This window comes from Humulus lupulus, chromosome 9, assembly GCF_963169125.1.
Source record: "Humulus lupulus chromosome 9, drHumLupu1.1, whole genome shotgun sequence".
Classification (NCBI taxonomy): Eukaryota; Viridiplantae; Streptophyta; class Magnoliopsida; order Rosales; family Cannabaceae; genus Humulus; species Humulus lupulus.
Window position 1 is genome coordinate 16848807 of NC_084801.1, and position 26094 is coordinate 16874900.

The 26094-nt window shown below is 37.5% G+C and overlaps 2 pseudogenes; both read right to left on the reverse strand.

The window, feature by feature from the left end:
- Positions 1 to 13903: 13903 nt before the first annotated feature.
- On the reverse strand, positions 13904 to 17060 carry LOC133799470 (protein SLOW WALKER 1-like; annotated as a pseudogene).
- Positions 17061 to 17217: 157 nt separating this feature from the next.
- On the reverse strand, positions 17218 to 18347 carry LOC133799471 (protein SLOW WALKER 1-like; annotated as a pseudogene).
- Positions 18348 to 26094: the final 7747 nt, after the last annotated feature.

Below are 26094 nucleotides of genomic sequence, written 5' to 3' on the forward strand. Positions count from 1 at the left end.
CTTATTAATGGACTAGTTTTATAAGAAAAACACAATCAGTCAGACATGTTAGTTTTGGTGATGAAAATTATTCTAGTCCATTCTTAAAACGAACAATGATATGATTAAATCTTTCTCTGGCTGTTGAGGAACTATAATACATACATGTTATATTTGTCTGATCGAGTTTCAGTTATTGTCCTTCCCTTTTCTAGTCTATTAATAAGAAAACGGATTCTTCCAATGTATAAAATCAAAATTCCAATGGCTTTTGCTACTATAACCTTCCCAACCACGATTTTTTCATTTTTTTTTCTAGACTTCTCACCTAGAAATAAGAAATTGTATTGATACTGTACAACATAGTAAATATAATAAATAGGTATAGTGGGTTCCATCGTTTCTATGGTTACTTCTTAAACGGTAAGGTCCTCTCTATACACCGGAGCCTCTTCCCTCATTTAATCAATGTTATTGTTAACTTGTACAGTTCACACTCTTTGGCTCTACCCATAATTATCCAGTAATAGGTCTTTCACAACGAGACCCACTCATACAGTAACGGTATGTAATTATATTATGAAGATTAGCTGAGTAGCTGACCCTGTTAGTCCGTTCTTGCAAGAGTCAAGAGTAAAGACAGAATATTTCTGCTTTTTAAATAGGATTTCCCTGCTTAATGAATACCATTTGCTACCAATGGGGAATTCTTTCTCATCTTAAATGAAAAATGGAAGTGATTGGATTTGTACCAACAGCAACCATAAATTAATTTGATACCACAATAAAGGATATGATAGAGCTTTTTTAGATTTTTAGATATTTTCATTTTTCGATTCGATAGTGAATGGTGTTTTTCCAGTCTATCCTATTCACTCTTACTGATCACTGATACGGAATCAATTGTTTTTTTTTTTTTGGCCTAATCCATGACCTGAACGAGTCGCACATACACCCTAGTACATGTTCCTCGTCGTTGAGGACACCCTCGAAGAGCGGGGGATTTTGTGACATTTTTTATTGGTTGTCTTGTCTTTCTAATAAGTTGTTGAATAGTTTGCATGTTGAATCATATACATAATGGGTTGGTTTAGATCGATCACAACCGGATGATTATGAATTATTTTTTTATTAATAGATTTATCGAATACAATATTTATTTTATTGTTATTATATTAAACCTGGTAAGAAGAGAAAATATCAAATTGCATTTTTGCGGAAATCTCTGTTCTTTTTTATTCAACCGCTACAAGATCAACAAGTCCATGAGCTTGGGCTTCTGTTGCTGACATAAAAACATCTCTTTCCATATCTTCGGAAACAACCCATAAAGATTTGCCCGTTCTTTGTCCATAAACCCTTGTGATGGTTTCGCGCAGCTTCAGTAGTTCTTCTGCTTCCAGGATAAATTCCCCCGTCGGTGCCTCATAAAAAGAACTAGCAGGTTGATGGATCATTACCCTGATGATATAACATAATAAAAAATTATTTTATCTCGCATAATGAAAGGCGAAAAAGAATAATAAGAAAAAAAGATAGAATTGAACAACCGTACATGCATCTTTTGTATACATCTTTTGTATATTGCATATAGCTCTATAATGGAATTCACTTTTCCCTTTTTTTTTACCTTACATAGAATAAATCTAAAATAAATTAAATGATAGGGTATATCCTATTCACATAGGTCAATGATCCAATAACCACCCTTCCTTTTTGAGTAGTAAAAAAAATACTATGATGGTTCTGTTGCTTTATATATATATTTCGACTGTTATTTAGCAATCCCAAAGTTTTTTTTATTTGAAAAATATATATATATCTAAGTAAAAAACGAAATTCTATTTTCGTAAAAGTTTGTGATGCTGAAATGGGTCTCATGATATATCAGCTAAAATTAGAAATACATTTATATCTCATACTACTCTTTCGATACATAATGTAACAATTTTGAAAACAAAAAAAATTCTCATATTGAATTCGAAATGCCATGCTATTACTACTTAATCATATTTCATATATCGCGAAGGCATAGTCTTTTTTTTTCTCTCAAATCAAATAAAAAATAAAAACTCATTGGCGCCAAGCGTGAGGGAATGCTAGACGTTTGGTAATTTCTCCTCCGACCAGAATAAAAGATCCCATTGAAGCGGCTAATCCCATGCATATTGTTTGTACGTCTGGTTGCACAAATTGCATAGTATCATAAATAGCTAATCCAGGAATTACCCATCCGCCGGGAGACTTTATAAACAAATACAGATCCTTGGTATCATCCTCTATACTGAGATATACCATAAGACCAATAAGTTGATTTGAGATCTCGCTATCAACCTCTTGGCCTAAAAAAAGTAATCTTTCTCGATAAAGTTGGTTGATTGGGATAAAATTGTATCCCTTTGGAACCGTACATGCATCTTTTGATGCATACGGTTCAACACAAATTGCGAAAAAAAAGAATCAATGTGTAGATTATAGTTTTTTTTTTCATCGCAGGCCCTGTCGAACTTGTAATAAAAGAGCTCTTTTTCTTTCATTTTGTAAAAAAAGATGAGTTTTGGTCTATTTATGTTTCTATTTATTTATATATTTCTTTTCTATAAATAGAAAAATAAACAAAAAAATTCACTAAACTTATAAACAAACTTATCGAACTATCTTCTCATTGATGTATTGTTTCATCGGAATCCAAATCACGATGTAATTTTCTTGTTCTTGAATGGTCTTCTTGAATTCTTTTAGGTTTATGCTCTACTCCGAGTAAAGATCTGCCCGATTTGGATTTGCCTATATAGGACAAATGGACAAATACTATGTCTTTTTGCTACGACTTCTTTTTTTTTTTTCAATTTATTTCATATCTCCTACCAAATCCAAACATTAAATATTCAATTTGAAATCACGTCTATTCATATTAGAAATTAGAAATCGAATATAATATAAAATATGATCATCTAAGTAGAAATCCTAAATATATTACCAATTGTTTTGTTTCTAAACGGAGCCTGGATACTTCATTTTATTGGTCGAACCAAGCCAACCATAAATTATTTGAATTGCTAATATTAATTTGTATACCCCCCTAAAAAATATATTTAAGTGCACTTCATTGCATTTCACGCTCCAAATTTTTGATAATTCAATCAATCTTTCTTGGGCGAAAGGGAGGATATCTTGATTGGGGAAGAGAATGGGGGAATACCATATGACCCAATATATTTGACAAGTCACACTGTACGTCAACCCACGATGCATCTTCGTCTCCAGGACTTCGAAAAGGTACTTTTGGAACACCAATAAGCATTAAATGAAAGAAAATTTAAGTACTATATCTCACTTTGATGTGAAAGCGTAAATAAGTTTATTGTCTTAATAATATTGTATCTTTTAGCATCTTTTATACATATCATAGATTGAATAAGTTTAGTTCATATTATAAAAAAGGCTGTTGAGGAATTATAATACATACATGTTATATTTGTATGATCGAGTGAATATCATATGCAATTTCGTTTTCTTTTTCCCCCATTGTGAAAATCTTTATTATCATTTTAAAGCAGTCTACTGATTGATTTCACAAGTAATTGCTCATGAATGCAGTATAACTATGTATCGGGTTTCAATTCGATATTGGTTATTTACCAAGTATTAAAAATGTTGTTATACATGAAATTGTTTTCCTTATATATATGTGTGTATATATATATATATAGGAATTCTCTTATAGGGACTTCACTTTAAGCTCTACCGGTATAACTTTCAGTGTTTTCGACCTGTGAACAGTTTTCGGTGCGAATTTTTTAATGACCGTGTATATTGTAGCTATTTAGAGCATTCTACAAATTTTCAGAAAATTCCAAATAGTTTACAGTACCGAAAACTAAGTTCAAACTTGTTACACGCGTGACTAATTTTTTTTTATGCTCGTGGAAAGCAACATGTTTGAATTTAGTTTTCAAATTTGCAGGATGCTCTAAATAGCTACAGTATATAAGGTCATAAAAAAAAATCGTGCCGAAAATTGTTCACAGGTCGAAAGCACTGAGAGGCCTACCGGTAGGATTTAAAGTAAAGTCTCTGTAGAAGAATTATCATATATATATTGGTACTTGTTTTTTTTTTGGTGCAATCAACTGATTTATTATTTGTTTGTTACATATCATTTTCGGATGTGTTCTCGCAGTATCCTCAAATTAGAGAGAAAAAGGTTTATTCAGTGTAGTAAATGGCTGGGTGTAGTTGTAAACAGGATTTTGTGAGGTGCTGCCATTGACGGTAAATGTTTCAGCTGCACTAGAGGCTTGAGCAGCTGGATTAGGTGGTTGGTTGTTCGCCGGAGTTCCTGGGAGTGGAGTTTGAGAGTTTCTCGTCGACATTGGTTGGGCCACCGAACTTGGCTCTGATACCAAGATAAGTTTTAGAGAAATTGGGTATTTGATAAATCTTAGCTTAAATGATACTGAGCTATTTGCATTCCATTTATTGACAAAGAGAAAAATGTTACACCCTCTCATATGCTGCCACATGGCTTACACAGAAAGCAAGGCAAAACAAACTCTAACAGAATTCGTACACACATTACATTCAGTAGTATATTCTAGAATTCTAATTTCAATCAAATGATAAGAGAGCAATTCTCTGCAGTTGCAGAGTACAGAGGTCTGGTAGGCAGTCAAGTATTGGTCAGGTTCTTAACACCACCCCTCAAATGAAGGGGTGACATTCTCACACCAAGTTTGTCAACTAAAACCTGAAACCTTGAATGAGAGATACTCTTTGTCAAACAATCTGCAATTTGGTCTGAGGTTGGAACGTTTCTGATTTCAAGCTCTTTCTTCAGTACCTTGTCTCTAACAAAATGAATGTCAATTTCAATGTGCTTTGTTCTGGCATGATACACTGGATTGGAGGCAAGTGCACTAGTGCTAATGCTGTCACACCAAGTTATTGGTTTTCCTGGCAGCTGGAAACAGAATTCTTTCAGCAATGATTCAATCCAAGTAATTTCAGAAGCCACATGAGCTAAGGCTCTATACTCAGATTCAGTACTTGATCTTGATACAACAGCTTGTTTCTTGGATGACCATGATACAAGCGAGTCACCAAAGTAGACGCAGTACCCAGCAATCGATCTCCTATCATCGGGACAGCATGCCCAGTATGCATCTGAATATCCCACAAGAGCCAGCCTTTCACAGTAGCCAAGATGCAATCCATAATGCAACGTGCCCTTCAAGTATCTTAAGACCCTTTTAACTCCACTCCAGTGACTAGTTGTTGGACAATGTAGGAACTGACTTAACTTATTTACAGCAAAAGCAATATCTGGCCGAGTATGACATAAATATTGTAATGCTCCTATTGCACTTCGATACATTGTAGGATTGGAGAGCACTGCACCATCACTCTTAGACAAAACTTTCCCTGTGATCATCGGAGTGGGGCACGGCTTGACATTCAACATATCATACTTTTCAAGAATCTCAGCAATATACTTGGTTTGAGTGAGGTACAGACCTGTATCATCTCGGTACACTTCTATGCCCAGGAAGTAATGAAGTGAACCCAGATCTTTGAGGGAAAAATGCTTATTCAATCTAACAATGAAGTCATTGAGTTCATTCACATTATTCCCAGTAACTATAATATCATCCACATAGATTAGTACAAAAATAATGACTGTCTCTGTCATGTAGAAGAAGAGTGAAGTATCTGCTTTTGAGTTTCTGAAATTCCACTGCTGTAATGTGTTTTTCAGCCTGTCAAACCAAGCCCGAGGGGCCTGTTTCAGGCCATACAAAGACCTGTGAAGTTTGCAAATGTAATATGGTTTTTGAGGGTCTTCAAATCCTGGTGGTTGCATCATGTACACATCTTCCTCCAAGTATCCATTCAAGAATGCGTTGTTAATGTCCAATTGCCGTATGACCCAATTTTTTGATACTGTGATGGACAGAATAATTCTTACTATAGGTGCTTTAATAATTGGGTTGTAAGTCTCACTGAAATCAAGTCCAGGCCTTTGATGAAAGCCCTTGGAAACTAGTCTGGCTTTGAGCCTCTCAACTGTCCCATCTGCCTTGAACTTAATTTTGTAGACCCATCTGCATCCAATAGGATTAAGATCAGCAGAAAAAGGAACTAATGTCCAGGTTTTATTTCTTTTTAGAGCAACAAGTTCGGCATTCATTGCCTCTGTCCATTCTTTAGACTGCAAAGCCTCTTGCACACTTCTTGGTTCTTCTAAATTCAGATTCCATTTTGTTTTGCTCAAATACACTTTCGGTTTAAAGATGCCAGCTTTGGCCCTTGTCACCATGGAATGAGATGGCATTTTCTGTACAACAGCAGGTTGACCGATTGCTGGTTCTATTGGATCTGTAGCAACATTATTTAGATCAACACTGCCAAACTGCTCAGCAGGTGTAATGTCTCGGTCACTAACCTCATGATCACTATGAATAGTGTGGTTGTCGGATGATGATTGTAATGCCCCGGATTCCCTATTACGGTTAATGGCTGGATTAGTAGGCCGGGAGAGCCATAACTGTTTAATTACGCCATTAAATGTGTTTATGCATATTTATGAGAATTATATTATAATATGATGTTAAATGCATGCATGTGAGTCCACATTTGTTTACAGGGGTATTCTGGTAATTTGGCCCGTTGAGGGTATAATTGAATATTGGTTTGTATGATAATGATATATTGTGAGACCACATTATAATGTGGATTGGTTCGAGTATTTCGACATGAGACGATCTTTAAACATGATTTATCGGTTTGGTCATAACAGGTTTGAGCTCGGGGTGAGTCTCGGGGTGATATTTATGGTTATGGCGTTACCGGGGATTTTAGGGTAACGGGATGTGAATTATTGGTGTTTGAGGATTTTGAGATTAGCGGGAATTGGGAAGCGTTAATTATAATTAACGGGATAGGCGGAAAGTACCAATTTTGCCCTTGAGGTGGCTTTAGAGGCTTAAGATGACACAAGGGTATTTTGGTCTTTTTGGGAGGATATATGTGACTTAAGTGGCTTAGGAAGCTGTAGAATAAAAACAGAGTAAAAACAGGGGTTTGCTTCCTTCTCTTCCCGTACCTTCTTCTTGCTTCATCTTCTTTACTTCTCTTTGAGGGTTTTGAGTTCTTGGTGGAGTTTCAAGCTAGGGAAACTTAAGGGCTGGATTGAAGACTTGAATTGGCTTGTGAGGAAGGTCCAAAACCGGTTTCAAGGTAAGTTTTATCTTTTGGTTTCAGCTAGTACTCTGTTTTCGTTCAAGTTCTTAGTTCATGGTTTTTGATGTGGGGAGTGAGGATTAAAGGGAGTTTTTATGTTGTTTTGATTGGGGTTTGATGAGGGTGAGCTATGGGTGTTATTTGGGGGTTTAATTGTGTGTTTGGAAGAGGTTTAGAGATGGTTTGAGAGGAAAGAGCTCAGGGAAAAAGACTGGTTCGTGTGGCCGACTTAGCCATTCTGGGCTGAGCGCCGCGGCCCTTGGCGTCTGGCAGATGGGGAGCCTCTCTGTTTGGAGGCGCGCCGCGGCGCAGCAGAGGGGGGTCGCGGCCCTTAAGGCCAATTTTGCCAAAAGCATGTTTTTAGCTTGGGGATTCAAACCTTAGGCCTCGAGGTTGAACCTAGTACCTAGTTGAGTTATGTTTGATGTCCCGGAGGCTAGATCTTGGTTTAGGAACCCTCAGTTATCATTTTTATTGATAAATTCTATAATTTGGTTATGACCAGGTGACCGTCAAGGATTTTAAAGGTTGATCGTTCTCAGGGGTTGTTCATATAATAATCCTCACTCGAACCAGAGGTAAGAAAACAGTGTATGAATACAGTTGCACCCTGTATAGGTATATGACATGCATGGTTTGATATTGAGGCATGTTGGTTGACTTATGTGGACATGGATTGAATGTTAAATGCTAGTGAACGCTGAATACCTATTTGAGACACTGACTAGTCAGGGACCGACTCTAAAGTCGATGATCACGCATTGAATGGCTCTATGGCATTGATGCGAGACCGACCCTGAGGTCGAAGAACTTATAAGCGCTTGCCTGGTCTACGACCAGATGACTATAGCCAAGGTATATGACCCCGGTGACCATTTGCCACGTGGCTAAGGGACGTTGTCCATAGTTTCGACTCTAGAGTCGTGAGGAAGGTTATGTTGGTGACCAGTCACCATGCACCTGTCCTGAACAAGCTTATGAAGAAAATCACCTATCAGTAAAGCCCTGGTGACCCTATCGTCGCATGGCTAGAGGGAGCGATGCTCATTACTGTGACTCTTGGCTATTGTCACCTATTTGTTGGACTTATAGTCCTGAATGGTTATTATGATCGTTGTTGATATTATATCATGCTTTATTGTGTTTTATTGCTGGGCCTTGGCTCATGGGTGCTATGTGGTGCAGGTAAAGGAAAGGAAAAGCTTGGCTAGCCTTGAGTGGAGAGCTTGGGCGATGTGATGTACATACAGGGCCGCTTGACTGCCACGGTCAAGGAGTTCTCAGAGGGACTAGGGGTTTACCCTATTTTTGCCTCTTAGGTCGGCGGGGATTGTATATTTGGAACTATAGCAACTCTTTTGTAATACAAACTACTCGTAAACATTTTAAAAGGCTCATGAGCAGTTTATTTACTTAATGAAATGTACCCTTTCCTTTTTATTGGTTTTTCACCTTAACCTGTTAATGGTACCTAGATCACGTTTTTAACCAAAGGACTCGGGTAGCGAGTCAAATTTTCGGTTCACTGTTCACTGTAACTGTTCTGGGGTAACCAGGGCGTTACAATGATGCTTCAGGGGGTGTTAAAGAAGGTGAGGTTGGAGTTGTATCAACTATACTTTGGCTGTTGACTTGGGTTGCCCGAGAGAAAGGTAAGAAGGGAAGCTGTGACCAGGCACCATTATGAATTAATCCCTTTTTGAATGGAAACTCTAGTTCATTAAAGGTTACATTTCTTGAAATATAGACTCTTCCCGTTGAGCTTAGACACTTGTAGCCCTTGTGAAAGGAACTATAGCCTAGGTTGACACACTTTAGAGAGTGGAATTGAAATTTGTGTGTCTGATATGGCCTAATACATGGAAAACACGCTGAGCCGAAAACTTTTAGGAAAGAGTAATCTGGTTTTTTGTGAAATAGAGTTTCAAAGGGAGACTTTAGTCTCAAGACTGGTGTTGGAAGTCTATTTATGAGATAGACAGCAGTTTGGAAAGCATCTACCCAGAATTTTAAAGGCATTGTCGCCTGTGCTAGGAGTGTTAGTCCCATCTCTACAATATGTCTATGCTTCCTCTCAGCTCTACCATTTTGAGATGAGGTGTGAGGGCAAGAATGTTGGAAATCAATTCCATTAGTCTTACCAATGTTGGCAAAGGCTTGAAACTCACCACCCCAGTCAGTCCTAAGAGCTTTAATTTTCTTTTCAAACTGATTTTCAACAAAAAAATTTAACTGAATAAAGGCTTCTAGTGCTTCATCTTTGGTTTTCAGAGGGTACAACCATGTATATTTACTAAAATCATCGAGAAAGTGAATGTAGTATTTAAAATTTGTGTTGGAAGCAATTGGGGATGGTCCCCAAAGATCAATATGTATCAACTCTAGGACTTTGTTGGCTCTATTGGAAGACAGTTTAAAAGGAAGAGCATGGGACTTTCCAAATTGATAGGCATCACAGAAATGTAAAGTTTCATTCATTGAGAAATGTACACTTGAGACCTCTAGAACATGTTTTAAGATCTTTACAGATGGGTGTCCTAATCTCCTATGCCATACATCATTTTTGGAAAGTAAAATCTCATCACTAGGAAGATGTATTACATCGTTTTTTGGTAAAATAGAAACAACAATAGTTTTTTGAAAGGTATTTTGACAGCTTCGAACTGGATATGAATTGAAAATGGGAACTGACTTTGTTGTAGAAGTGTCAAGTTGATACAATCCATCTCTAAGAATCCCTTGAAGCAACACCCTCCTTATTGTCTTGTCCTTCACAAAGCAATAATCAGAGTGAAATTCAATAAATACATCATTGTCAGCTGTTAATTTTGACACACTAATCAAATTTTTTGCAATCTTTGGGACATGTAGCAGCTCATTAAGTGTCAAAGAAGTATCAGTTTTGGTTTGCAAAGAACTTGAACCAATAAGAGAAATTTCTATTTGATTACCATCACTTACTGTTAATTTTTCCTTACCACCATAATCTGATTTCTGAGTCAAGTTGGTTGCAGTGGACATGACTTGCCCTAGAATCTGCATACCAAACATCACTATCTACTACCTCAGGTGAAGCGATGAAGGTTGCGTGACCTCCAACTTGTGAGGTGCGATTTGCAGTAGGATCTTGTCCCATGTAAGACTCATCATACCTATTGTAACAATAGGCTGCGGAATGACCGTACTTGTCGCATACTTGACAGGTCGGTTTGGTGTTGGTAGATCTCCCTCTACCTCGACTTCTTGAACACCACCTCGATCTGTATTGTGTCCAAAGACACCTCTGTCACGATGAGCTGCAACACCACTTCGACCTCTCCCTGGTCCATGACTCGGTTTAGCAGCAAAATTTGCAGAAGGACCTGATGAATGCCCAGCTGTTACTGAACCTCCTGTTTTTGGCATTTCCCCAAGAACCTGTAATCTCTCAAGTTTACTATCAAAAGTAAGCAAAATGTCCTGTAATTCCTGCCAAGACATTCGAGTTCTCTCTATTTGAACAACAATAGGCAGATATTCAGCACCCAAACCAGAGGTAACATTAGAGATTAAATGACTTTCAGGATATGGGTCTCCAGCTAGGGCTAAGCTATCAACCCACATTTTCTTCGATCTAAGATAATCAACCATAGGAGTGTTACCTTTTCTTGTGGTCTGAATAAGAGTCCTGGTGTAACGCCCTGGATAGCCAAGACTGTTACACTGTGTGTTTATAAAGTGCCAGACTTGCTAACCAAGTCATTTAAATAAAATCGTGTTACTGAAACTGTAAAGGAACTAGGGTTAAAAGCGTTTTGGTCTCAAAAGTTACGTTATCATTAAGAAACATTGTTTATTTACACGGGATCCCAAAAATATCAGTTTAACGACCATTTACAAAAGTTACAAGGTTCAAATACATTAACCAGCCATACTAAGGCAAAACGAGCAGTTAGGTAATCCCTGTCCTGTCACACTCCTCGACCATGGCGGTCGAACCGCTGGCTATGTACATTCCACCTCGGAGCTCTCCACCTCAGGCTTGGTCCAGCTTGCCCTTGCCTTTACCTGCACCATGTAGCACCCGTGAGCCAAGGCCCAGCAAGAAAACACAACAACAACAGAGCATTAACAATTAGCAGACAAGTCAATATCTCACATTGCACCACATAAACTCAAATACATCATCAGTCAGTATAGACAAGTATTCCACATACTAGGCATTTCAGTTCATAACATTCACAATTCACAAACGATAACCAGGGCTAGAGCTCTCAGGCTGCTCCCTCCGTTATCCTGTTATTCTTGGCTACCAATGGCCAGTTCGCGCCCTGTGCGCTAATATCAAGTACAGCACTCTTAGGCCGCTTTTACATGTCCCTTGGCGTGATACCAACATTGACACGACACAATTCTTGGAAGCACTTAGTCCCATCACCAACATTTATCCGGGTGCAGTTTTCTTACCTTTCAATTCACTGGTTTTCGAAGCCACGAAGCCGCGAGCACGGTCCTCTACCTCGAGCCTCTCTAAAGTCCTAATCACAACACAAATGAAACATTCTTTGTCACTAATCAATCCAAAGCTACCTCCCCGGAACCAATCCCACACTCTCGGAACCCCCAAATCCCTAAAACAATGCACCGAAGACATCCCCCGAACCCCCGGAGCAAAGGCTCAAAATTGCAAATTCTAACATCCTGAAATTGGCCTAGCGCCGCGGCGCTGCCCTATAGGGCTGCGGCGCCCTGCAAGTCAGAGAGCATGCACACCGCCCAGAAACAGCCTTGCGCCGCGGCACGCTAGAACAGCGCCGCGACGCTCCTTCGCGAGCCCAAAATTCTGGGTTTTCTTTTGCGTTTTTCCCGAACCCAATTCACTCCAAATCACCCCAAACTCCTTCCTAAGTCCCAAAACCAACTCTAAATCCCTAATAGACCACACAACAACCTAGAAACGTCATGCCCAAGCTCATTCACACAATTATTCCCAAAATTCACTCTTGAGTTCCATGCTTTAGTAACTCAAACCAGAAAGTTAAAAACAACTTGAACCCAAACCCAAACCTTACTCCAAATTCCCTAATCCATAACAGAAATAAGCTTCACAATTACACAGAATCCTTACCTTGAATGGAGAGTACAACCTCTAGCTTCAAACCTCATTCCCCTTTGATTACCCAACTCTGAATTCATACAAAACCAGCCACCAACTTGTTTCAATTCATACTTATCAACCAAAAAACTGACTTGAAACTTAAATATATCATAGCTAAATCCTTACCTCTGAGTATTCTTGGCCTAAGCTTGATTGATAACTTCAAACCTCCCTTGATTCACCTTCCAAGAGCCAAATTCAGCTTCCCTCTTCTATCTTACTTTTGCTCTTTTTCTAGGTCTCCCAAAATTCAGCATAAAACCAATTTCTCAAAGTATTATACGTACTTGTATTTTCCTTCAGCTCAAACTCACCTATACACTGCCAAAAGACCAATTTATCCCTCCATTAATATCCCTTTCTAACTAGACCTCAAGGGCTTACTTGTCCTTTTACTAGCTTTACAATTCTACCACCTCTCCAACAAAACTTGTTACCCTCTATGGTTACTAACAGTTACACAGGTTACCAAATCACCAGTTACCACTATCTAGCTTTCTAGGACCGTCTCGGCACGTGCATCACATTGAAATCACCGCACCCACGTGGTACGATTCACATATCATAATTATCACATAACATAATACACATAGTCATATAACATGCTTAAAATCATAATCATGCATCTTAATCATAAAAATCACACATAATTCCCATTATGCCCTCCAGGCACACTAATCAAGGCCCTTAGGCCTTATTAGTGAATTTGGGTCGTTACACCTGGTGTCATCTAGTTTGGCTCTTGAGTGTGCTCTATATAAGTTCTCTAAGGCACTCCACAGAGAGGCTGACGATCCACATCCCATTACTTCAGTTGCAATTGATTCTGACATTGAACTATATATCCAGCCCATGAGTAGTTGATCACTCATAATCCATTGCTCATACTTGGGGTTGATGCGCATTCCAAAACCTGGTTGACCTTCTTGAGTGGTTTTTGCGGGTATGTATTCGGATGGACAAGCTCAGCTGCCACTGATGAAACCATCGAGTCTGTGGCCTCTAATAATCATGGATACCATGGTTTTCCATAGAATGTAATTGTTTCTGTCTAGTTTGAGAGAAAAGGGCTGATTCAGTGTAGTCAATGGCTAGGTGTAGTTGTAAACAGGATTTTGTGAGGTGCTGCCATTGACGGTAAACGTTCCAGCTGCATTAGAGGCCTGAGCAGCTGGATTAGGTGGTTGGTTGTTCGCCGGAGTTCCTGGGAGTGGAGTCTGAGAGTTTCCCATCGACATTGGTTGGGCCACCGAACCTGGCTCTGATACCAAGATAAGTTTTAGAGAAATTGGGTATTTGATAAATCTCAGCTCAAATGATACTGAGCTATTTGCATTCCATTTATTGACAAAGAGAAAAATGTTACACCCTCTCATATGCTGCCACATGGCTTACACAGAAAGCAAGGCAAAACAAACTCTAACAGAATTCGTACACACATTACATTCAGTAGTATATTCTAGAATTCTAATTACAACCAAATGATAAGAGAGCAATTCTCTGCAGTTGCAGAGTACAGAGGTCTGGTAGGCAGTCAAGTATTGGTCAGGTTCTTAACAGAGACTCCTCTCCACTATCTTTCCCCATCTTTCCCACACAAAGCGAGGTCACTGTCTTGTTGTGACTTTCCATCGAACACAACATCTTCCCACCTCCAATTATGTCCCAAATCTTCACAGAATTTTTGCCCGCTGTCATGACTAGCCCTCCGGAAGGCAAGAATATTGCGTCTTCGACTGGATTTCCGTGGTTTATACTGATAGCCGATTTTGAATTGGCCACTCTCTCATCCCAGAGTTTGATGGTGTGGTCGTAGGAGCAGGTGATGAACATCTCCGAGCTCAAAGGCGAGAAATCACTGCACTTGATGTAGTCCTTGTGGCCCCGCATTTCAGAAATTGGGGTTTCTCCGGCAACGTCCCAGTACTTAACGAGAGCGTCGTCGCTGCCCGATACAAGGTGGAGCTTATCGGCGATTGGATATTGGATGAATCAAACTGGGCGCGTGTGGGAGCGAAGCTTACGAAGCGGGGTTCGCCCCTTGATGTCAAAGACTTGAACGAGACTCGAGAGATCAGAGGCAGCGATGAGGAGAACATCGCAATGAAACGAGGCAGACGTAACGACATCAGAGAAGGAGGAAATCGTGGTGGTGGTAGAGAACGTTTGGGAGCTGAAGATGGTGAGAGAGGCGGAGTGGGTGGTGGCGAAAGGGCGAGCGGGAGTGGTTGAGAAGGTGAGGGATGTTATGGAGGAGATGAGGTTAGGGATTTGTTGTGACTTAAAGGAAGACCAATATTTGGATTATGGAGTCTGTTTCTGGGTCCTGGGCTTAGGTTTGAGCTTGGTTTTTACAGGGAACGTCTTGGAGAGTAAAGAAAGAGACAACACACAACATGTGGCCACCGTACCTTGACTTCAAGAAAATGTCGTCCACACATATAACAGGACGACATGATGTAAATCCCCTTCTACAAACTCCGAGTGAGAAGAAATAGTAAAGAAAGCGACGGTCATCTGTGACAAAATCAGTAATTGTACCTGGATTCTTTTGCTGCAGCATGTACAGGTAAGAAGGTAACTTGGAGTACTATTCTTCAGGTGTCCCCCTGACATAACCGAGTGCCTTTTCTCTGCATCTCCAAGCCTTCATATAACTCATATCGATCCCAAAATTATTCTTCATATCCTCCTTTATGCTGTTTGGTGGATAGCTAGTGCCATCAGTAGCATATTTGTTCTTGATAAGGTGCCCAATGACAGAAGGTGCTGCTTGACGGTGGTCTTTTTGTCGCAATTCTAGTGAGCAAGTATGTAAACTATTATAAACATTGATCTCAAACATCTCCGATCGCACTACTTTTTTCCCTCTTATTCTCCAACCACAATCAGGATCCTTGCAGGTGATATACAACACATCAGTACCAGACTTCTTAACCATAAACTCAAAATTATTCTTCATTGCAAAGAGAGTCGCTTTGGTTTTCAATTCCATCTTGTTCTCAAATGTCTTCCTAAGATGTAATTCCCCCAATGCTACACCGGATGAGGGTGATTCAGAACAACTACAAGCCATGATATCTTCTTTTGTTAACATGGGAGCACTCCATTTTCTGTGATCTTCTGTTGAACATATTGAAATGTTCCCTGTATAGTTATATTTTGTTCCACCAGGACGACTAGAGCTGGTGCCAGGTGTTCGACGTCCTTGACTTGGTGGGTTCGTCCGTGCAATATGACGTATTGGTTGTTCTTGTGCTTTTTCTACTTGCAAATGTTTAGCTGATAGATCATCATCCACTGAATTGTCTCCTAAGTCCTCATTGTGTTCAGCTACTGGATCGTCATTCACATAGGGGTTGTACTCATACTGGTTGTCCCTCAAGTCACCAATAGGAAATCCTAAAGTACTGGCTGCTCCCTCAGGTCCGAGAGTGGAATATGGGTCTGCAATGACAATCTTATTAACAGGAGTGACACGCAAGGCCAACCTTTCTTTAGATGTTACTCCTAAGAATGCACGGACACCAAGATCACTTTCAACATGAACGGGTGTAAACGGTTGGTCGCCGCAAGTGTAAGGAACCTCTAATTTCAACTCATACATCTGTTTATCAACTTTAAGTTCCTTGTGCAATATGTCAAGAAGTTGCAAGTACATTACAGTATCCTCCATCGGTATCACCATGGATTGAGGGCCCTTGAAAATCCACTTATTCCCTTGTAATTCCCAAACACCATTGTAGGATACAAAAACGTAGACAATAGAGCCTGTGTTGGAAAAAAAAACATTAACATTGTCAGGAAAACTGTCATTTTTTCATAAATACATTAAAAAAGAACATTATCGAGCTTTACCGAGCTAACATCGAGCTTTATCGAGTTAGCATCGAGCTACCATTTCTTAAACCGAACATAAAACCTAACCAAACCCTCCATCGAACCCTATCGAGCTCCTATCGAGCACATATCGAGAAAACCTAAACCTATCGAGCTCAAATATTGTAGGGTCCAATCGAACCCTTATCGAGTTTCCATCAAGCACAATCGAGCACTAAAACCCAAACCTATCGAGCTCACATCGAGCTACATCGAACTCATACAAGACCTTCTTCTACATACCATCGAGCTCATATCGAACCGTTATCGAGCTGCTATTGAGCAAAAAAGTTGTAGAAAAACACAGATCGCGGAATCTCTCAAAAAATCCTGAAAAATACACCAATATAGGCCCAGATTTGTTCAAAATAGCAAAAAAAAATGTAAACAAATATTACCCAACACATAAAATGTAAAATCTTATTACCCATGGTTTTTCTCCTCCAAAAACTCTCAAAATAGATGTTGCCTTTGATATTAACGACTTCACAGAGACAATGGAGATGGCTAACAATGATTTTGACAAGAAAATTATACAAAACTGTAGGTTTTATGGATGATTTCGTGAGAATGAGAGAGAGAGAGGGAGGAGAGAGGCCTGAGCAGCTGGATTAGGTGGTTGGTTGTTCGCCGGAGTTCCTGGGAGTGGAGTCTGAGAGTTTCCCATCGACATTGGTTGGGCCACCGAACCTGGCTCGGATACCAAGATAAGTTTTAGAGAAATTGGGTATTTGATAAATCTCAGCTCAAATGATACTGAGCTATTTGCATTCCATTTATTGACAAAGAGAAAAATGTTACACCCTCTCATATGCTGCCACATGGCTTACACAGAAGGCAAGGCAAAACAAACTCTAACAGAATTCGTACACACATTACATTCAGTAGTATATTCTAGAATACTAATTACAACCAAATGATAAGAGAGCAATTCTCTGCAGCTGCAGAGTACAGAGGTCTGGTAGGCAGTCAAGTATTGGTCAGGTTCTTAACAGAGACTCCTCTCCGCTATCTTTCCCCATCTTTCCCACACAAAGCGAGGTCACTGTCTTGTTGTGACTTTCCATCGAACACAACATCTTCCCACCTCCAATTATGTTCCAAATCTTCACAGAATTTTCGCCCACTGTCGCGAGTAGCCCTCCAGAAGGAAAGAATATTACGTCTTCGACCGGATTTCTGTGGTTTATACTGATTGCCGATTTTGAATCGGCCACTCTCATGTCCCAGAGTTTGACGGTGTGGTCGTAGGCTCCGGTGATGAACATCTCCGAGCTCACAGGCAAGTCATCACCGCACCTAACGTAGTCCTTGTGGCCCCGCATTTAAGAAATTGGGGTTTCTCCGGCGACGTCCCAGTACTTAACGAGAGCGTCGTCGCCGCCCGATACAAGGTGGAGCTTATCGGCGATTGGATATTGGACGAATCAAACTGGGCGCATGTGGGAGCGAAGTTTACGAAGCGGGGTTCGCCTCTTGATGTCAAAGACTTGAACGAGACCCGAGAAATCAGTGGCAGCGATGAGGAGACCATCGCAACGAAACGAGGTGGACGTAACAACATCGGAGAAGGAGGAAATCGTGGTGGTGGTAGAGAGCGTTTGGGAGCTGAAGATGGTGAGAGAGGCGGAGTGGGTGGCGGTGAAAGGGCGAGCGGGAGTGGTTGAGAAGGTGATGGATGTTATGGAGGAGATGAGGTTAGGGATTTGTTGTGACTTAAAGGAAGACCAGTATTTGGATTCTGGAGTCTGTTTCTGGGTCCTGGGCTTAGGTTTGAGCTTGGGTTTTACAGGGAACGTCTTGGAGAGTTGATGTTCTGCCATTAGAATGGCGAGAGTGAGAAAGAAAGAGAAGAGAGGCTCTGAGGCTCGGTGGTGGTTTTAGTCTTACTCCTCACTAGGGTTTTGGACGGGCTATTGAGTTATATAACCTTGTGATTACCCGGTTTTAACAATATAACCTGATTATATTTGAGTAATATTTATTTTTTTTTATTAATTTTTTTTTACAATTTTAAGAAGACAATTACTAAAATAACCTTTTAACTGAAAACCATGTATATATATATATATATATTATCTTCTCTCTCTCATTTTCGCCGCAGGCCCCATTTTCCCATTTTCCCACTCTCTTTTTCTTCCACTCCTTCACTACAATATTAATAATACAATATTGACATCACAAAACAATTATCAAATAATTGAAAAGAAGCAAAACAACAAAAGTATATTCACTCCCACTAACACATCAAGGAACATTCCTCACTTTTTTGTTTTTGTTTTTTTTTTATCCTGTTTTCTTTCAGCTTTTTTATATATATATATATATACATATAAATGAGTTGATTTATTGAATTAAAATGACAGCGAGTACCCATTTTTTGTATTAAACTTTTGTGTAATCTATTACACTCTACTATAATATTTATTTGTTTATTAATTTTTTTATTTTACAATCTTAATAATAATGCAAACCATATATTTGTGAAAATGTCTCAATGAACTAACTTTATTAAATTAGATTGAGATTTTCAACTAATATACAATATGTGTCGTTGCTTATGGTTTGATATTTAAAATGAATACTTACATTGCATTGATTAATTGTACTACTTCATTATCTTTTTTTTTTTTGTTGAAAAAAACATATTGGATATGTGATGTAGAGTGTTTATTTTAGCTTAGTTTGATAATTGATATATTAACAACCTTGTTTTTATTGAAGATTTCAGTCACGGTACATAATCACTTTAAGTCAATTTTCTTAGACCCATATATTTAAATAGATCTTATTATGATGTTCGAATAATGATATTTTCATGTAAATTTGCTTTCTATTAGCATTTTTAGGTGGATCGATTGTCCAATCACCCAAGCTCGACTCTTATACACTTTATTTCCTAGATTCCATGGCACGAACGAAAGTACCAAGCATTAGAGATCCACAACAACCGATTCAACGACGGTTGATTATTCACGAATCTAGTCCAGAGTCGTCGTGCTCAAAATCGTTGGATGCTAGTGTGCCACCAACACCTCCCGCAGACACAACAACCACTCAATTAGATAATGAGGTAAATGAAGTTAAATACATTTTTTCTATTCTTGTACTTTTTTGTTAGAATAGATAATAAATTTAATTGAAATCAATTGGCTATAAATTTAGAGCACTAAAGGCATGATTTGAAAAATATTGGTTTAAAATGTAGAACTCAACTAGAATGAGTAGAGCTCAAGTGGTTATGGTCGAGATTTTTAAAAATGCAATGAACTTTCAGTTTAGCGTTCGATTAGCATGAGTTTAGATTTCCAAAGTCTAATTGATAGCATAGAGCTCGACTGGTGAGTAGAGCTCGACCATACATAGTTGAGATTTCCAAAGTCTAATTAAAATTGTAGCATAGAGCCCGACAAGTGTGAGCAGAGCTCGACCAAAGTGTAGTATGGAGCTCGACTGGTGTGAGTTGAGCAACACCATACATAGTCAAGATTTCCAAAGCCTAATTGAAATTGTACCATAGAGCTTGACTGTTGTGAGTAGAGCTCAACTGGAGTGAGTAAAGCTCGGCTGATGTGAGTAGAGCTCGATCATGCATAGTAGAGATTTCCAAAGTCTAATTGAAGTTGTAGTATAGAGCTCGACTGGTGTGAGTAGAGCTCAACCATACATAGTCGAGATTTCCAGGCTTTAGTAGAGCTCTACCAAACATGGTCGAGATTTCCAAAATCTAAATGAAATTTTAGTGTAAAGCTCAACTAGAGTGAGTAGAGCTCGACTAACGTGTTTTTTACTCTATTGATTAAAAAGTTATATTTTTCTTATATTTAATTAATAGGTATATATTGAAGAACAGTCAGTGACATGTTCTGAAGAACAATTACAATCACATGTTGATGAACAATCAGAGTCTTCCTCTATGCCACGACAGAAAACACTTCCAGTAAGTTTTGTTTTGTAAAATATTTAAGTTTTTATGTTATTTAATATTGAGAAATATGATATTTAATTTATTGCAGATTTAAAAGACTCCTCGATTGAAGCCTATATTAGAGGAGAATGAACATTTTGAGTGCAAGATAAGTGTAAAAGGTCAGATAGATAAGGTCACAAAACTTATTAATGATGTACTAAAGAATGACTCGACCAACTTACAATTGTTCAAGGAATCTCCGTTTGGCCACTTTCTTGATCTTTTTAAGAACTATGAACATTCAAGTCAAGTGATGTGGTTATTACTCATTCGGGAAGCAGACTGTGATAGAGATTCAGAGATGTGGTTTGTTGTTAATGGGGTACCAATCTGATTCTCATTGATGGAGTATGCATTAATATCTGGGCTAAAATGCTCAGAATATCCAGAAGGTTGGGAAACTCAAGTTGAGTCAAATGCATTTAAAGATAAACACTTTCGTGGGAAAGAAATAGTTACCATTGACGACGTGAATGCCAAATTTACACAAATGTCCAACCAAAAACAAAATAATAGAGTTCGAAGGAATGTAAATGTAAGTAACAAGGAAATATTAAAGATGACATCTCTCTTGTTTGTCTCTGCGGCCTTAATGCATAGGAACAAAAGTTCTTCTAACATCGACTCATTATTATTGGGATTGGTTGATAATTTGGACATGTTCAACCAATACCCTTGGGGGACTCATTCTTATGAGTATGCATTAAAGCAACTTCGGAAGGGACTGAAAGGAAAAGCAAAATCAGTGCATGAGAAAGCAAAGACAATGTCGTCATTCACCTATTCAGGCTTTGTTCTTCCATTAGCGGTAAGAAAATTTCCCTAAGTAAAGTTGAAGAACATCCATTATTTTAGAAATCCTTACAATTTTTCTTATTTGCATGTGTAGACATTAGTGTATGAATGTGTGCCGGCAGTGGCAAGAAAGTATGTAGAGCTTCGAGATGATATTGATGAATCAATGCCGAGAATTTGTCGATGGAGGACTACTTGGAAGCATAAGAGACCTCCCTCTTATAGTGATGTACTAGAAGCTCTAGGTGATTCCAAGGTTAACATCTAATTTATTTTTTGTTATTTAGTCTTCCTTTTAATATACATATATATATTTATATTAATATTTTTTTGTATTCAGGATATAAAAAGTATCCTTTCACCTACTAAACGAGAGAAGAGAATGCCACACATGCAAGGATTCATCCGTATCCCTGAACCAAAGTCAAATCGCATGATTCATATATTGAATGCTGTGTTAGAGTTTGGAGGTACAATTAATTGGGCCGATGATACTGATGGGCATGCGACTTGTGACAATGTTGGTGTTACAATTGAAGGCCAAGCTACTGAAGTTGGTAACAGAAATCATGTCCAATCTATGAATGAAGCCACGAGAGATGACACTGATAGGCATGAGACTTGTGACAATGTTGGTGTTACAAATGAAGGTCACGCCACTGGTCAAGCTACAGAAGTTGGACCAGAAGAGAGTCATAGATCAACAATGTTGACTGGTTTACTCTCAAGGCTTACATAGATCAACAATGTGCATTGATAAGATCAGAAATTGCATTGTTGCCTTCAATGATAATTTCCTTACTTCAACAACAGAATATCGTATCAATGCCCCAATGTGATGATGGTCATGGTGGCAACTGTACTAGTGATGATTACATGAGAACATACCATGAACAATTTCCTAATGTTGAAGAGCAGCTTCCTCAGGTTGATGACCAACCTCCTCTTGATAAAGAGCAACCTCCCCAAGTTGAAGAGCAACGTCCTCAGGTTGATGACCAACATCCTCTTGATAAAGAGCAACCTCCCCAACTTGAAGAGCATCTTCCCCAAGTTGAAGAACACCCTCCAAAGATGCCACTAAAGCGTTCACACTACATGAAATCACCGTACACCGATCCTTTTCGTCGGACTAGATTGCGACGAGAAGATCATATCCAATTTGATCCTTCAAGGGAGATTAATCCTGAAAAACAAAAGATGTTTGATGAACATTTAAGAAGTCAAAAAAGTATTGATTGTGGGCTTGGTTTACGAACTATAGACTATTTCCAGCAGATTATTAAAGACCATGAATGGCTATTTAGTGAGGTATGACATATGCTTTTATGATCCCTTATATCTAAGACTTAATTTTGTTTCCACATGTATAATGTTATTATTATTTTTTAAAACACATTGATGATGCTTTGTTTGGCATTAGAAAGCGACAACATGAGTATCAAAATGTGATTCCACAAGATGCAATCATTTTGGATGAAAAATTTACTCAATTGGTGACCATCAACTTCAACTCTAACCCTAACATTATTGATGATGAAATAAGTCAATATATTTCAGGGAATCATCTGCATTTTTGGGGCAAGAAATGGAAAGACTCAAAAAAGTTGTATATGCCTTTAAACATAAGGGATCATCATTGGGTTGCAGTTAAAGTAGACTTACAAGCATTAGAGTTGATTGTTTATGACTGCAGTATTGGAGCGATCTCATCAAAAGAAATGGATGCTTTGATGTTGCCACTCCAAACGATGATTTCGACTATGCTTCATGTATCTTCACAATTTGAGGACATAGCACAATGTCTTCACAAACCATGGACATATACACGCTTACTTAGTGTTCCATAAAATTCAAGGTAAGTGTATTTATCTAAGTGTATATATACATGCTTACTTAGTCTATATTTATTGCAATCTTAAATCTATTATTGATTTTAAACTTTTCTTATAACAGGGGAGATTGTGCAGTGTACACAATTAAGTTCATTGAGTTTGACATGGCTGGTTGTACTTTTGATCGTCTTTCAGATGACATGATACCATTCTCCAGAATGAAGATGGCAGTAGATATTTTTTGTCAAGATTGAGATCTTTAGTAATTTGTATATTTTAAAATGTTTGGATAGTTTCAAGAATGACAATGTTTTAAAAACTTTATACGTAGTTGAAGATCATCATGAATTTCTCTAGATTTGTCAACCATATACTAATGTCAGTTGAGCTCTAAATTTAAAGCTTATTTAGTATTTGGAAATCTCAACTGGATATAGTCAAGCTCTACTCATGTCAGTCGAGCTCTATAGTAAACAAAATTACAATTTTGATAAATCTCGACCATGTATAGTCGAGTTCTACTCATGTCAGTTGAGTCATATTGTAAATATTTGTAATAAAACTCGACAAGGTACAGTCGAGCTCTACTCATATGAGTCGAGCCATTTTGTAAAGGTTCTAAAAGTCTCAACCATGTATAGTCAAACTCTACTCATATCAGTCGAGCCATTTTGTAAAGGTTCTAAAAATCTCAACCATGTACAGTCGAGCTCTACTCATATCAGTCGAGCCGTTTTGTATAGGTTCTAAAAATCACAACCATGTACAGTCGAGCTCTACTCATATCAGTTGAACCATTTTGTAAAGGTTCCAAAAGTCTCAACCATGTACAGTCGAACTCTACTCAAATCAGTTGAGCTATTTTGTAAAGGTTCTAAAAGTCTCAACCATGCACAGTCGAACTCTTCTCATATCAGTCGAGCCATTTTGAAGGTTCTAAAAATCTCAACCATGTACAGTCAAGCTCTACTCATATCAGTCGAGTCGTTTTGTATAGGTTCTAAAATTCTCAACCATGTACAGTCGAGCTCTACTCATATCAGTCGAGTCATTTTGTAAAGGTTCTAAAAGTCTCAACCATGTACAGTCGAACTCTACTCATATCAGTCGAGCCATTTTGTAAAGGTTCTAAAAATCTCAACCACGTACAGTCGAGCTCTACTCAATACAGTCGAGCTCTATACACATGTTAATGCCACTTTTTTTTACTAATAAATAAAATTATCAATATACTAAAAAAATTTCTTGTATAAAAATATTTGTATTTTCATAATTTTCCTAGACTAAATGTCACATTTATCAATTTCTTGTATACAAATATTTGTATTTTCATAATTTTCCTAGACTAAATGTCACATTTATTAATATTCGATTATTCTAATTAAACATAATGACACGTCTCCTATTTATTATAGATAAAGTACCGCATCTAATAAATGCAATAATGTTAATGCCATTTTTTTTACTAATAAATAAAATTATCAATATACTTAAAAAATTTCTTGTATTAAAATATTTGTATTTTCATAATTTTCCTAGACTAAATGTCACATTTATCAATTTCTTGTATAAAAATATTTGTATTTTCGTAATTTTCCTAGACTAAATGTCACATTTATTAATATTCAATTATTCTTGTTAAACATATTGACACGTCTCCTCTTTATTATAGATAAAGTACCGTACCTAAAAAATGGAATAGTGTTAATGCCACTTTTTTTACTAATAAATAAAATTATCAATATACTTAAAAAATTTCTTGTATAAAAATATTTGTATTTTCATAATTTTCCTAGACTAAATGTCACATTTATCAATTTCTTGTATACAAATATTTGTATTTTCATAATTTTCCTAGACTAAATGTCACATTTATTAATATTCAATTATTCTAATTAAACATAATGACACGTCTCCTATTTATTATAGATAAAGTACCGCATCTAATAAATGCAATAATGTTAATGCCATTTTTTTTACTAATAAATAAAATTATCAATATACTTAAAAAATTTCTTGTATTAAAATATTTGTATTTTCATAATTTTCCTAGACTAAATGTCACATTTATCAATTTCTTGTATAAAAATATTTGTATTTTCATAATTTTCCTAGACTAAATGTCACATTTATTAATATTCAATTATTCTTGTTAAACATATTGACACGTCTCCTCTTTATTATAGATAAAGTACCGTACCTAAAAAATGGAATAGTGTTAATGCCACTTTTTTTACTAATAAATAAAATTATCAATATACTTAAAAAATTTCTTGTATAAAAATATTTGTATTTTCATAATTTTCCTAGACTAAATGTCACATTTATCAATTTCTTGTATACAAATATTTGTATTTTCATAATTTTCCTAGACTAAATGTCACATTTATTAATATTCGATTATTCTAATTAAACATAATGACACGTCTCCTATTTATTATAGATAAAGTACCGCATCTAATAAATGCAATAATGTTAATGCCATTTTTTTTACTAATAAATAAAATTATCAATACACTTATAAAATTTATTGTATAAAAATATTTGTATTTTCATAATTTTCCTAGACTAAATGTCACATTTATTAATATTCAATTATTCTTATTAAACATATTAACACAGTCGAGCTCTACTCACGATATTTGAGCTTTATGATGAAATTATTATTAGTTTTTCTAAATCTCGACTGTTGATAGTTGAGCTCTACTCATGTCTGTCGAGCTCTATGCTGGAATATTTATCTATCTTTACAAAGCTCGACCATCCATGGTCGAGCTCTACTCACGTCAGTTGAGCTCTACTCACGTTAGTTGAGCTCTATGTTGGAATATTTATCTATCTTTACAAAGTTTGACCATTGATGGTCGAGCTCTACTCATGTTAGGCGTTCTATACTGGAATATTTATCAATCTTTGCAAAACTCGACCATCCATGGTCGAGCTCTACTCATGGAAGTCGAGGTTCATCTCAAGTAAACACAAGAAAATTTAAATTAATTCAAATACAATGATATAAATTAACCATAGTAATTCAAAACAAGCATATGCATCAACAATTACAATTTAGAAGTTGTGGCTCGTAGGGGGCATGTTTTTTTGGAGTGACCAGGCTGCCCGCATAAACCACACCTTTTTATCCATTTTTTTCCCTCACCAACTGATGGGATTCTTTTCAATTTTGCTCTACCACGCTTGATTGGGACATTTGGAGGCAATACCTTCGGCAATACTTCAACTTCATTGATATCCCAATCTTC